The sequence below is a fragment of the Halichoerus grypus genome, chromosome 12 (assembly GCF_964656455.1).
Source record: "Halichoerus grypus chromosome 12, mHalGry1.hap1.1, whole genome shotgun sequence".
Lineage (NCBI taxonomy): Eukaryota > Metazoa > Chordata > Mammalia > Carnivora > Phocidae > Halichoerus > Halichoerus grypus.
Window position 1 is genome coordinate 64,928,053 of NC_135723.1, and position 12,601 is coordinate 64,940,653.

The 12,601-nt window shown below is 40.2% G+C and overlaps 1 pseudogene; it reads left to right on the top strand.

Annotated features, from left to right (window-relative positions):
- Positions 1–5,433: 5,433 nt before the first annotated feature.
- On the top strand, positions 5,434–5,978 carry LOC118541435 (large ribosomal subunit protein eL21 pseudogene; annotated as a pseudogene).
- Positions 5,979–12,601: the final 6,623 nt, after the last annotated feature.

Genomic DNA, 12,601 nt, shown 5'->3' on the forward strand with positions numbered 1-12,601 from the left:
CACCAACTATTCATGCCATCCAAGAAAGATGCTCCCTCCTTCCCCGCGATTCCCAGCCCCCCTTCCCACTGGTCAACACCAGAACCCAATGGACAGAGGCATCTCTGGCCCAAGGTCCAGGCTTGGGCAAGCAGAGGGGACTAAAGAAGTACGGTGGTACTACAAGAGTCTTCTAATTACAACTTAAGATGTAAATAAAGACTTGTTGAAGCCTAGATTGTCCCCCCATTTTTGGATTGGCAGTTCAGCAGTTGTAGCCAAGAAGATATTTACCCTTAAAATGGCAACAAGTTCACTCCCAGGCACAGGTACGTTGGGTCTCCTCTGCGCGGAGCGTCAGTTTGCAGTTGGGTGTGTTGGCAGCACCCCACCTCACAGTCCTGTTGGATCAATCAGTGATTTGGCAAAAGAACCCAATGCTGGCCCTCTAGAGGAAGGTTAAAATGGAGGGGTACTTTCTCTGATGGGAAAAAATAATAATACTAAAAAGTCATGGGCCCCAGACCTCCCGTTTCTGAGAGTTGGGACCTGGGTTTCACATGTCTTTGGGGCTCCCCGACAGCCCCTCCCTCGGCTTTCCACATTTGGGCCACTCTTGGCTCCAGTCCTCATCCTGCAGGGTCACCTCTTCCCCTCTGACCTCTCTGAACCCTCTCTTTAGTTGAGAGCTGAGTCCCTGTGGCTTTTCCAGGCACGATGTTCCCGTAAGCTATCAGTTTTGCACATCGCAGCCATTGTCTATCTAACACCTCGGCCAGAAAGTGCTGGTGGGGTTTATTTTGACAAGTCTGGAGTTTGGTATTTATAAGCTTAATCCAAGTGAAATATGACTAAATGTTTTCTAGTCAATTTTTGCCATCAGATTTTTTCCTAAGTGGAAATGGCATAATTTAATTTGATTATATATACATCCCCACCCACGGCTCTGGAATGTGCGTGAGCTCCTTATTTTTAGCCTCACATATATTCTTGACATTAAAATCTCCTTGGCAAAATCCTCCTTCCCAGAATTATTCTGAGCTTAAGTCTTTTTTTTTTTTTGGCCTACCGCACTAGTGGAGTCATTAAAATGTGCAGTATATTTTAATAGCACTCCAGTCCTCATTATGGTGTCAACCCAGAAACTGCATGTTTAAGGTCACAGTGGCATTTTTTCCACAAACTCTCTTACCAATTCCTTCTGTCCTTAGGGAAAGTATCTCTTTAGGCAGAGATCAGACTCCTCAGTCACCATCTCTCTGAGAATTATTCTCTGGATTGAGGAGACTGAAAAATCTAGTTTTATGTCGACATAATAGTTCTGAAGGCTGCCTCCCTTTCTGTCCAGCCAGCTAAATGTGAGCAACCCCGGAAGGTTTGAGTGGTCGAGAAGTACTTTTCAACATTTCACTTTAAATCAGGATGTGCCGCCGAAGACCCACACAGAATCATTGCTAAAATAGCTGCCTGCATGGAAGCCAATTAACAGAGCAAAATCTGGCAGGTGTCCTGGGTGGCAAAACAGGGGCCTGGGTTCTCCTGAGAGATGCTTTCAATCTCTGTCAAGTTCTGGTCTGCGAGAGACATTACGTGCCTACCTCATCCATCAGTAGAGTCTGACAGTGAAGGAGAGAGTGGAGTGAGGGGGCTTTGTGTTCTTTTAGAAACTGGGAATGCGATTTTGTAGTTTGCTCTAATGCCGTGTCTCTCATTCCCCGAGAAGACTGGACATCAGTGAGATAACAGCTCACATTGCTATAGGAGAAGGTGCCGCTAAAATGAAGCTTGCTTTGTACTGGTGTGGATTCTGGAATCCTCATCTCCCACGTATCTGCTAAGCTTGGGGAAATCCGATTTAAACATTATGGGAACACTGGTAATTACTAGTCTTCTGACCTTGGGAAAAATCATTTAATGTCTTTGGGCTTCCATCGTCTCATCTGAAAGATGGCAACAGAATAAGGCCGGAGCAGAGGATCTTGCAGGTTCTTTATAGATACAGTGCTGAGACCAAAATGGTTTAAATGACACCCAGAGAGTCAGAACTTCTGAAATTCTTTCCCCAGGGGACCAATGACTTGGTGACTCAACACTGAGTCATTTGCCCTTTATAACTTCCCCATCTATGTATGAAGTCAGAGAAACATTTCCCAATCGAGAAATACAGTTTGAGCTCCTGGAGAAAATGAGAAGCTTAGTGCTGTGATGTCATTGTGGGGGGCTGTGGACGCCCAAGTGGGGTCAGAGAAGCCAGCAAGGCGCTATGCCAAATAAAGATGCTTACTGCCTACACCGAGGTGTCCCAGAGGTCTGCGGTTACATTATCTCATAGCTTCGGGCACAGGTGAAAATTCAGGATAACAAGAGTAGGTGTGCTTAATATATTTAGCCGTGCTATAGAATAACTGTGTCCACTTTACTGAACCAAATTAAACATGAATGGTAAAAAACTTCTCTGCTTTCAGGGCTTGTGTGAAGCATAATTTAATTGAAGTTTAATCTCACCAAGCAACATGCCCCACTATTTTTTTTCCAGAAAGTGGCAACATCTTTTTAATGGCTCTAATTTGAAATCAATCATGAGGAAAAAAGTGTCCCTTTTATTTTATTTGTTTAATTTAAATTCAATTAGCCACCATATAGTACATCTTTAGTTTTTGATATAGTGTTCAATGATTCATTAGTTGCTTATAACACCCAGTGTTCCTCACATCACGTGCCCTCCTTAGTGCCCATCACCGAGTTTCCCCATCCCCCCACTCACCTCCCTTTCCAAAGCCCTCAGTTTGTTTCTTGGAGTCAAGAGTCTCATATGGTTTGTCTCCCCTTTTAAAGCAAACAAACATGCAGCTTAAACTTTCTCCCTCCCTTCATTTTGACAACTTTGTACACACATCCACAGAAATGACTTTGCTTTTTCCTTCTGCATGCACGGTATGGAAAGGGGCTACAAGCCTGGGTCTGCTGAGGAAACAGAAAAACAAAACACTTATAGCACAAAGTAAAGTGATTGGGTACTTCTAGAATCATCTTAGGTGAGCTACAGACCTGCTGGCAACTGCAGTTCTTTTATCATCATCTGAATATATCTCATTTGATATGCAGATCTCCCCGTGTTCCCTACTGCTTTTCAATGCATTTGATTAAAAGGAGATAGCCCCATTTAGGCGCCAACCTCCTTGCCTTGGGAATCATGAAAAACCCATGCCTCATTGCTCTGCAATTGCATTTTTAAAATGCATTATCCACAACAGGGCTGGTCCAGTTAACATTTTAGAAGTGCAGCTCCATGCTTATAGAATGTTAACATGGACAGCGCCTTGGCTTGTGTAGTCTCATGGTTTTCGGACTGCTCAGGGACCCTCTAAGAGGTTCCCAGGAGGTGTGACTCAGTATTACCATTTCTACACACAAGAGCATATGTCCAGAGAAAACTAAATGTAGTGAAATTGATTAAAAGTCCTTGAATTACGTGGAATGAGAGTAGAATATAGATTACCATTAGCCATCAATACACCCAGAATGCATGTTGTCATTTCCAGAAGGCACGTTGTAAAATAATAGAATCGAAGAGGTATGCAGCTTCTAAACTAAAAGAGAAGGAAAACAGAATGATAAAATGGCTCAAGCAGTCTGAAGGAAGGCAAGAAAAGAAAGAAAGGGGAATATGAAGAGCTGGGACAAATAGAGAGTGCAGAGGGAGATGGCAGGGTTTTTTAATCCAAATATGTTAGTAACTGTAATAAATGTAAGCAGATTAAATGCTCCAGTTAATCAAAGATTGTCAGGCTGGATTTAAAACAAACAACAATCTGTCCTTTACAAAAGACATGCTTAAAACACAAGGACACAGGAAGTGTGAAAGTAAAAGAAGGAATTAAGACATTCAATGCAAACAGTACCAAAAGAATGCTCGTGGGACTGTGTTAACAAAGACTAAATAAACTTTAAGGTATAAAGCATTAGTAGAGTTAAACAAGGACACTGCAAATGATCAATGTTTTAGTTCAATAGGATGATACAATAATTCTAAATTTCTGTGCATTTAACAACATGGCTTCAAATATCTATTTTGCAAAGTGCTCAAAACTACAAAATAAATAAGCCAACCCCTAGCCTCGTGGGGAATTTTATCCCACTTAATTCCAGTAATTGAAGCAAAAATTAGAAATGATCTAGATAATTTGAACAATGTGAATAACACAGAAAGCGCTTTGCCCTAACACCTCAGAGTAATCAGGCTTTTAAAGCACAAGTGAAGCAGTCTTCAAAACTTTTGAAAGACTGAACTCATACAGTCAAATTTCTCTGATCATAATGCAATTATGCCAGAACAATAACAAGAAAGTTACCATATGTTTGGAAATTAGGAAATACACTTCTTGATAACTTATGGTCAAAGAAGAAAGTATATGGAAATTAGAAAACAGTTGCACTGAGTGATAATGAAATTATATGTCAGATGTGTGGGATACAGACAAAATAATATTTAAAAGAAAAGAGGAAAAATCTAAAGACAATTAACAAATCATCTATTTCATGAAGTTAGAAAAAAAAATCACCAAAATAAACCCAAAGGAAAGCTAAGGAAGGAAATAATGAGTAGGAGTAAAATTAAGGAAATGGAAAATAAGCATGATTCAAAAGATTCAACAAAGGTAGAATTCTGCTCATTGAAAAAATAATAAAAATAAACCTTTGGTGAGATTAGTCAAAGGGAAAAAAATGAGAAGGCAAAGTAAGCAGTATCATTTTTTTTTTTAAGGATGTCACTGTAGGTCCTGGAATCAATAAAGGGATAATAAAAGTATATTATGATTAAGCTTATGCCAAAAAATGGAAAATAGACATGGATGGGACAACTTACCATAATGGACATAAGAAGAAACAGATAATCTGAGTAGTACCATAAAGAAAAAATATGCCTTCACTGTGAAGTTCAACCACCATTTAAGTACAAAGCAACCCCTAATGTTACACACTCTTCAGGAAACTAGAAAAAGGGTGAATTTTAAAATTACTTTTGAGACTAAAAATACTTAATGCCAAAGTCCTACAAAGACATTACAAAAAGGAAAATTACAAGCCAATTTTTTCATGAAAATAAATACAAAAACTCCAAATAAGATACTAGCAAACCAAATCCAGAAAAATAAAGACTAACACTTGTGACCAGGTTCCATTCATTCCAGGGATGCAAAGTTGGCTTAACATTAGAAAATCATTCAATAACTCATTACACTAATAGATGAAATGATTAAACAAACAATGTATTATCAACTTAATGGAAGCAGGGAAAATGTTTGATAAAATTATTTGACATCCAGGCATATAAAAAAATTTCACAAACTTGAGATAAAAAGAAATTCCTAACTAACTTTAAAGGTTATGTACCCCAAAATCTAATGATGAAACTTTGAGGGTGTTCTCTTTAAAATAAAGAATGAGCGGAACCACCATCTTCCAGTAATTCGCCAAAATGACCAACACAAAGGGAAAGAGGAGAGGTACCCGCTATATGTTCTCTAGACCTTTTAGAAAACATGGAGTTGTTCCTTTGGCCACATACATGTGAATCGATAAGAAAGGTGATATTGTGGACATCAAGGGAATGGGCACTGTTCAAAAAGGAATGCCCCACAAATGTTACCATGGCAAAACTGGAAGAGTCTACAGTGTTACTCAGCATGCTGTTGGCATTGTTGTAAACAAACAAGTTAAGGGCAAGATTCTTGCCAAGAGAATTAATGTACACATTGAGCATATTAAACACTCAAAGAGCCGAGATAGCTTCCTGAAGCGTGTGAAAGAAAATGATCAGAAAAAGAAGGAAGCCAAAGAGAAATGTACTTGGGTTCAACTGAAGCGCCAGCCTGCCCCACCCAGAGAAGCACACTTTGTGAGAACTAATGGAAAGGAGCCCGAACTGCTGGAACCCATTCCCTATGAATTTATGGCATGATAAATGTAAAGAAGATAAAAGACCTCAAGACTGTAAAAAATAATAATAATAATAATAAATAAAATAAAATAAAGAATGAGTTAACAATGCTAGCATCATCATTTCTACTCAACCTTGTCCTGAGATCCTAGCCAATGCTGTAAAGCAAGCAAAATAAATAAGATAAAAGATACAAGGATTGATAATGAATAGTAAAAACCAGTATTATTGATATATATGTGTAGTGCAATATACAAAATAATATATGCAGATAAATTATCAGAATTAATCACAACGTTTAATAAGGTAACAGGATACAAATTCCGTATGCAAAAATCTGTATCATTTCCACATAACAGCAACAAATAAAAAAATAAACTTTTAAATTATTATTTACAATAGACTTAAAGGATGAAGTTTCCAGGAATAAATTTATAAAAGATGTGTAAATCTCTATGGAGAAATTTTAATATTATTGAGAGATATAATATGTAGAAATATAAATAAAGAAATAAATATATCATTATTACTGTTTGGAAGACTGAATACCATAAAATTATCTATTCTTCTTTAATTGATGTACAATATTAATACAATGACCATCAAAGCTTCACCAGGAGTTTTGTAAAGCCTGACGAGGTACCTCTAAAAATGTATATAGAAATGCAAAGTGCCAAGAATATCCAAGACACTCTTGACCAAGAAGAAAAAAATGGAAAACCTTGATGAACCAGATAGCAAACTTTATCATAAAGCTATAATAGTAAAGGCTGTGGTATGGTCTCCAGGGTGGACAAATTAGCAAATGGAACAGAAAAAGAGTCCAGAAGAAGATGCCCGCATTTGGAAAACTTGATTTCTTTTAGAGGCAGCATTTCAGAGAGATGGGGAAAGGGTGCTCTTTCCAATACATGATACTAGGACAGTTGGGTGTTTACCTGGGAGAAAATTCAAATGAAAGCCTAGTGGATTTATGCAAAAGTGGTTCTAGGTGGATTATGGATCTGACTGTGAAGAGAAAACAACCTTAAGGAGATAATGTAGGAGAATATCTTTAAGATCTCTGAATAGGGAAATAGCTCTTAAACAAAACAAAAACCACAGCTCATAAAGGAAAAGAGCAATAAATTTGATTACTTAAAGTTAGAAACTCTGTTCATCAAAAGCCATCATAGGGAGGGTGAAAAGGTAAGCTGTAGACTGGAGAGGATTTTTGTAACACATATAACTGAGCAAGATCAAGTATTTAGAATATACAAAAACTCATGCTAATCAGTAAGAAAAAAACAATGGAAGACAGGCAAATGGGCAAGATTTGACTTCAGGAACGAAGTGGTCCAAATAGCCAGTAAACATTTATAATGTTTAATCCCATTAAAAGTCAGGAGAAGGTAAATTAAACCACAAAAGGAAAATAATATGCACCCACCAGACTGGCAAAAATGTAAAACTTTGACAAATATCGAGTACTGGTGAGCACATGGAGCAACAGAAATTCTCATTCTGTTCTGGTGGGTGAATAATTAGTACAACCATTCCAGAAAATTATGTACCTTTAACTAGTAAACTTAAGGATGCCTATATCCCATGACCTTGAAATTCCATTCCTCAGTACACACGCCACAGAAGAGTGTAATTATATGCACCATGATATATGTGAAAGAATATTCATAATAGCATTGATTATAAGAACCCCAATTGGAGGCAAAGCAAATGCCCACCAACAGTAGAATAAACAGATGATGGTATATTTCACACAGTAGGATACTTTACAATAACAAAAATGAAAAAAAAAACCACAGCTGCTTACCACAACCCAAAAATATCTTTCAAAACATAACATAAAAGTAAAGAAGATTGGTACCAAAAGATATTATATATAATTTGATTCATATAAAATTTAACGCCAGCCAAAATTAAACTACTGTGTTTGGGGATGCACACATAGATGATACAATTCTTAAGCAAAGCAAGAAAACTACTTTTTATAAAAGCTAAGACCGGGGCACCTTTGTGGGGAGGGAAGCGCTATCTTTGAGAGGCGGCATGCAGAAGAGGGATGGACAGCACTCTATTTCTTGCTCTGGGTGGCACTTACATGTTCTAACTGCTCGTTAAGCTATATATTTATGTTTTGTGCACTTTTGTGAATGTGTGTTATATTTCACAATAAAAGGAGTTTCTAAAACCATCTTTCAAAAGCCTTTAGAACAGTTATTCTGGAAACAGTGTGGAGAAGGGAACCAGACTGGAAACAGGGAGATAGGTATCAGTTGGGTATCAGTTACACACAAGAAACAGCCAAGATGGCTGAAAGATCCTTCTGGGTTCCTTCTCTATTCAGAGCCAACATGTATCATTAGCATCCAGTAATAGGGATATTGATGCCAACATTTTTCAAAATCTGCGGAAACGTCTTGGCTCCTTCACAGAGCCTTGGGAGTCAGTTCAGCAGAAATCAATATTCATCTTCTGTTCTCCTCTTGCCTTCGAGGGGGCCTGGAGTCCTTAAGCTTTTCTCACTTCTGTATCCTTCCCCAAAGTCTCCTTCTCTTCCTTGTGCCCATCCTTTCTGCCCTTCCTCATCCCTCAGAGCAGAGCAGGTGTATAAGACACCTGCTAAGACGTTACTCCCAGAGCGCAACTGAATGCAGCATTCCCTGGGAGATTTACATGTAAATAAGGAACACTGGAGATGGTGCTGCCCTAACCCCCAAAGAACTAATCCCCACAGGTGTGTGATTTGAGCCCAGAGTAGGGAACTGGGAGAAATAGTTGGGGCCAGCAGCGTGTAACCCACACATCCCCATAACTACGTGACTGGCTTTAAGGAGACTGATCAAATGGTCCCAAAAAAACCTACCTCACAGAATCACCCAAGGAGTTTAAAAAAAAAAAAAAAAAGTAGATTGCTAGATCTCCAGCCCTAGATTTTGTTTCACTGGGCTCTGGGAAAGCCTGGAACTCCATGTGAATGGCAAGCACCTCGGGCGACTGTGGTTCTGGGAGATCAGGGCAGCCCTTCCGTGAGTGGGAATTCAGGAGCCCACACGCCTCAGGGCTGGAAGTGTGCGGACTCCATCCCCTTGCTTACCTCCATCCAGTTTCCCTGGGTCTGACCTGAGGATAAATGTGTTCTCCTAAGAGTACAACTTCATCACCTTGCAACTCTTCAGGTATCTGCTAGGTAAACTCAGGATAGCTCAAATTTCTTCTTTCCACTCTGGATCAATGGCATTTTTTTCCCCAAGAGGATAAACTTAGTCGAAATTAGTTCTGCATGCATGTAGATATCCAAAAATCAGCAAGGATGGCCATGTATTTCTTTTTTAAGATTTTTATTCATTTATTTGAGAGAGAGAGAGAGAGAAAGAGAGATTGAAAGAATGAGTGGGAGGAGGGGCAGAGGGAGAAGCAGGCTCCCCGCTGAGCAGGAAGTCTGACACAGGACTCAATCCCAGGACCTGAGATCATGACCTGAGCCGAAGGCAGATGCTTAACCGACTGAGCCACCCAGGCACCCAAGGATGGCCATGTATTTATGTGATGGCTGGACACAAGGAAGGATGTCTCTGAAGAGGTATTTTGGGGGCTCTAAAAATATGTGGGTGTGATATGACAACAAAGCCCTCTAGAACAGACTTTCTTAAACTTATTTGTCTCAGAACCCCTTTATGCTTGTTTATGTGGATTATACTCATTGATATTTACTGCATTAAAAATTAAAATGAAAAAATATTTAATATTTATGAATTCATTTACAAGTAACAATAATAAGCTCATTCCATATTAACATAAATATCTTTTATATGGAAAGTAACTGTACCGTCCCCCCAAAAAATTAGTGAGAAGGGTGACATTGTTTTAACTTTTGCAAATCTCTTTAAGTTTGGCTTAACAGAAGACAGCTGGATTTTCGTATCTTCTGCGTTCAATCTGTTGCAATATGTTGTTTTGATGGAAACGTATAAAGAAAATCAGGCTTCACACAAATATGTAGTTAGGAAAAAAAAGGAGTATTTTAATCTGCTTCTGCACTCAATCTGTTGTGCTATTACGTGCCACGTAACCTCTGGAAAATTCTACCGTACACATGAGAGAATGAAAATGAAAAAGGCAAATAGCATCCTAGTGCTGCTAGGAAAATAGTTTTGACCTCACACACCATCCCCTGAAAGGTTCTGGAAGACATGGCCTTCCACCCTCCAGGTTCTGGACCACACTTTGAGGACTGTTGTCTTCAAGAAAACCAGTGTTGGCTTGCTTGCCAATAGCACCAGCCATTACCACTGTCTTGGAGGCAAATCAGAAACAGGGTGAGGTGGGCAGGGTAAGGGACCATAGGCATCTGTTTGCAAAGCTGGGTAAGGCACTAATCATAGGCAATTCTGATTGAGGCTTCCAAATAACACCTCAGGAGGGGATTAAACCTGTCTTTGCTGGGGGCTGGGTTCATAGTCTTACAGCATGTTTGGGACTGGGGACAAGTGATTGCTTAGACTGAGGAACAGAATGGTCAATATTCCCCTCAAAAGCTAGGGCATTTGTTGGGGTTCTGAGCGTCAGCAACAAATAGCACGTCCCGTGTGCTCAAAGGGGCTTGCTAAGTGACGCCACCCAGACCACGCTCTTCAGCACCGCAAGTGCTGATCCAGCAACCCTGGTCCCCCTTCACTGTTCTCGGTTTTTTCTTTGCACCCGTGTTTATCACTTTCCAATATACTGTACGGTGTACTTATTGATTATGTTTATTGTTTATTGCCTGCACATGCCACGAGATAAGGATCTTGTCTATTTTATTCCCTGTTGCATCCTCACGACCAGAACGGTGCCTGAAATAGAGCAGGTGCCAATAAATAATAACAAATAAGAGAAGCTGGGAATGTGACATGTCCATGTGAAAGGAAACATCAGGAATAGAGAAGCAGCCACCACAGTGACTTTCCTCAACTGTTTGTTCTCAAACTGTTTGTGCTCAACTCTTAAGCTGTGGTTAGCAGAGTGCGGCCGTACTCAGAGAAGGAGATCAGAAGTTCTGTGGAGACCTTTCTGCTCCTCTTTCCTCAGGCACGGCCCCTGAGGTGCCATCCACTGCATGTAGGCCCTTCATCTCCCTACTGCTTCTCAGCTCCAAGCCCACCCTTCGGCTCGACCTTTAATCCAGGGGCTGGGACTCTGCAAACTGCATTTCCCAGACTCCCTTGGCAGTTGGTTCCTGTTAGGTAAGGTCTGCAGAGGGCAGGACAATGGAAGAAAGAACACAATCTGGGGAGAATGGGGGGCTTTCTTCCTGTCCCAAGCACCAGCCTCACCATCTCCTTAGAGTTATTAGGAACATCCAGGCTGTACTTCTTCTCAGTTGCCTGGAGCTTGGATCCTAGGATGGTCTCCCAGGATGACTCCACCTCTTACTTTTTGCTCCCCCAGTCTTAGGGATGGTAGCAGCTTCTTGTCATTACTCATGTCTCTACTACTCCTCCTTTTTTCTCTCTCTGTCCCTCTGTCCTCCAACACCTGTGCACCCAATTCCCTGCATTGAGTCTCCTCTGTCTGAAATACCTATGGTGGCTCCTCTTGCCTGACTGGATGGCCCCTTACTGGTTATGCTCCTTTGTGGATCCTCCTGGGACCACTGGTGGACAAGTCAGAATTGATCCCCAGAGGGCTTTTATATGGGTCAGAAAATCTTCATTAATTAAATCTACTACATTGCTGGAAATTCATTCTCTATTCCATTTCTCTTTCCTAATTATGTCTTTCAACTTTGTTCAGTATAGCTAGAGTGACCACACATCCAACTTCACCCAAAACAGTCCAGGCTCATGCCTGTTGTTGTGCTTAATTATTAATAGAGCCTCCTTTCTCTCTCAGAACTATCCTAGTTTGGGTGATAAATTATATGGGCACTCTAAATATGACCATTATATGTTCTGCAATGAAATCAAATGATGTTAAAATACTCAAGCAATAAAATACCAATTACAACATGTTCCAAATTTGAGTATCAACCCCTGCTCATCATGAATTTTCTGGGAAGGAATTAAAGTTCAATGATTAAGTTAAAGTCCAAAGATATTAAAGTCCAAAGGATTTAAAGTCCAAAATCATATTCTCTTCCCCTTCTGATTTAAGGTTCAAAGAAAATTAAAGTCTAAATCTCCTCCCAATTTGATATTCAACTCCTACGTTCTATTTCTCAGTGTTCCAAGGCCATGCACCGAATGTTGGAGTTGAGAGGTCCAAAAATAGCCTCTCTCTTCCCCATGAGAGCTTTGAGCAGATTATAAAGTAAAACAAAGGATGACAGAAAGGAGAATAAAACACCCTTATAACAAATAAATGTGGCTTACGCCTGCAGGCAAGAGAGCCTACTAATAATGAATTCTAGAATGAGACATCCTGGCTGTGGCATATACAGCTGCTCACCAATATCTTTGCAGCCCTGCCCCCAGGCTCAGCTGCACTATATATTTCTCAGCCTCTCTCAGAGGCAACTCTGCTCATATGAGTTTTGGCCAATGGATCGTGAGAAGAGTCACGCACACCCTCCTACCATGATCCATAAACACTGCCTTTGAATTTTCTCCTGCTTTCCTTCCCAGCCCCATCGGCAGACTGATTGGAGAGGACTCTGAGGGCGTAGAAAAGGGAGAAGCCGCTCAGTTTCCAGAAGTTGCTTCT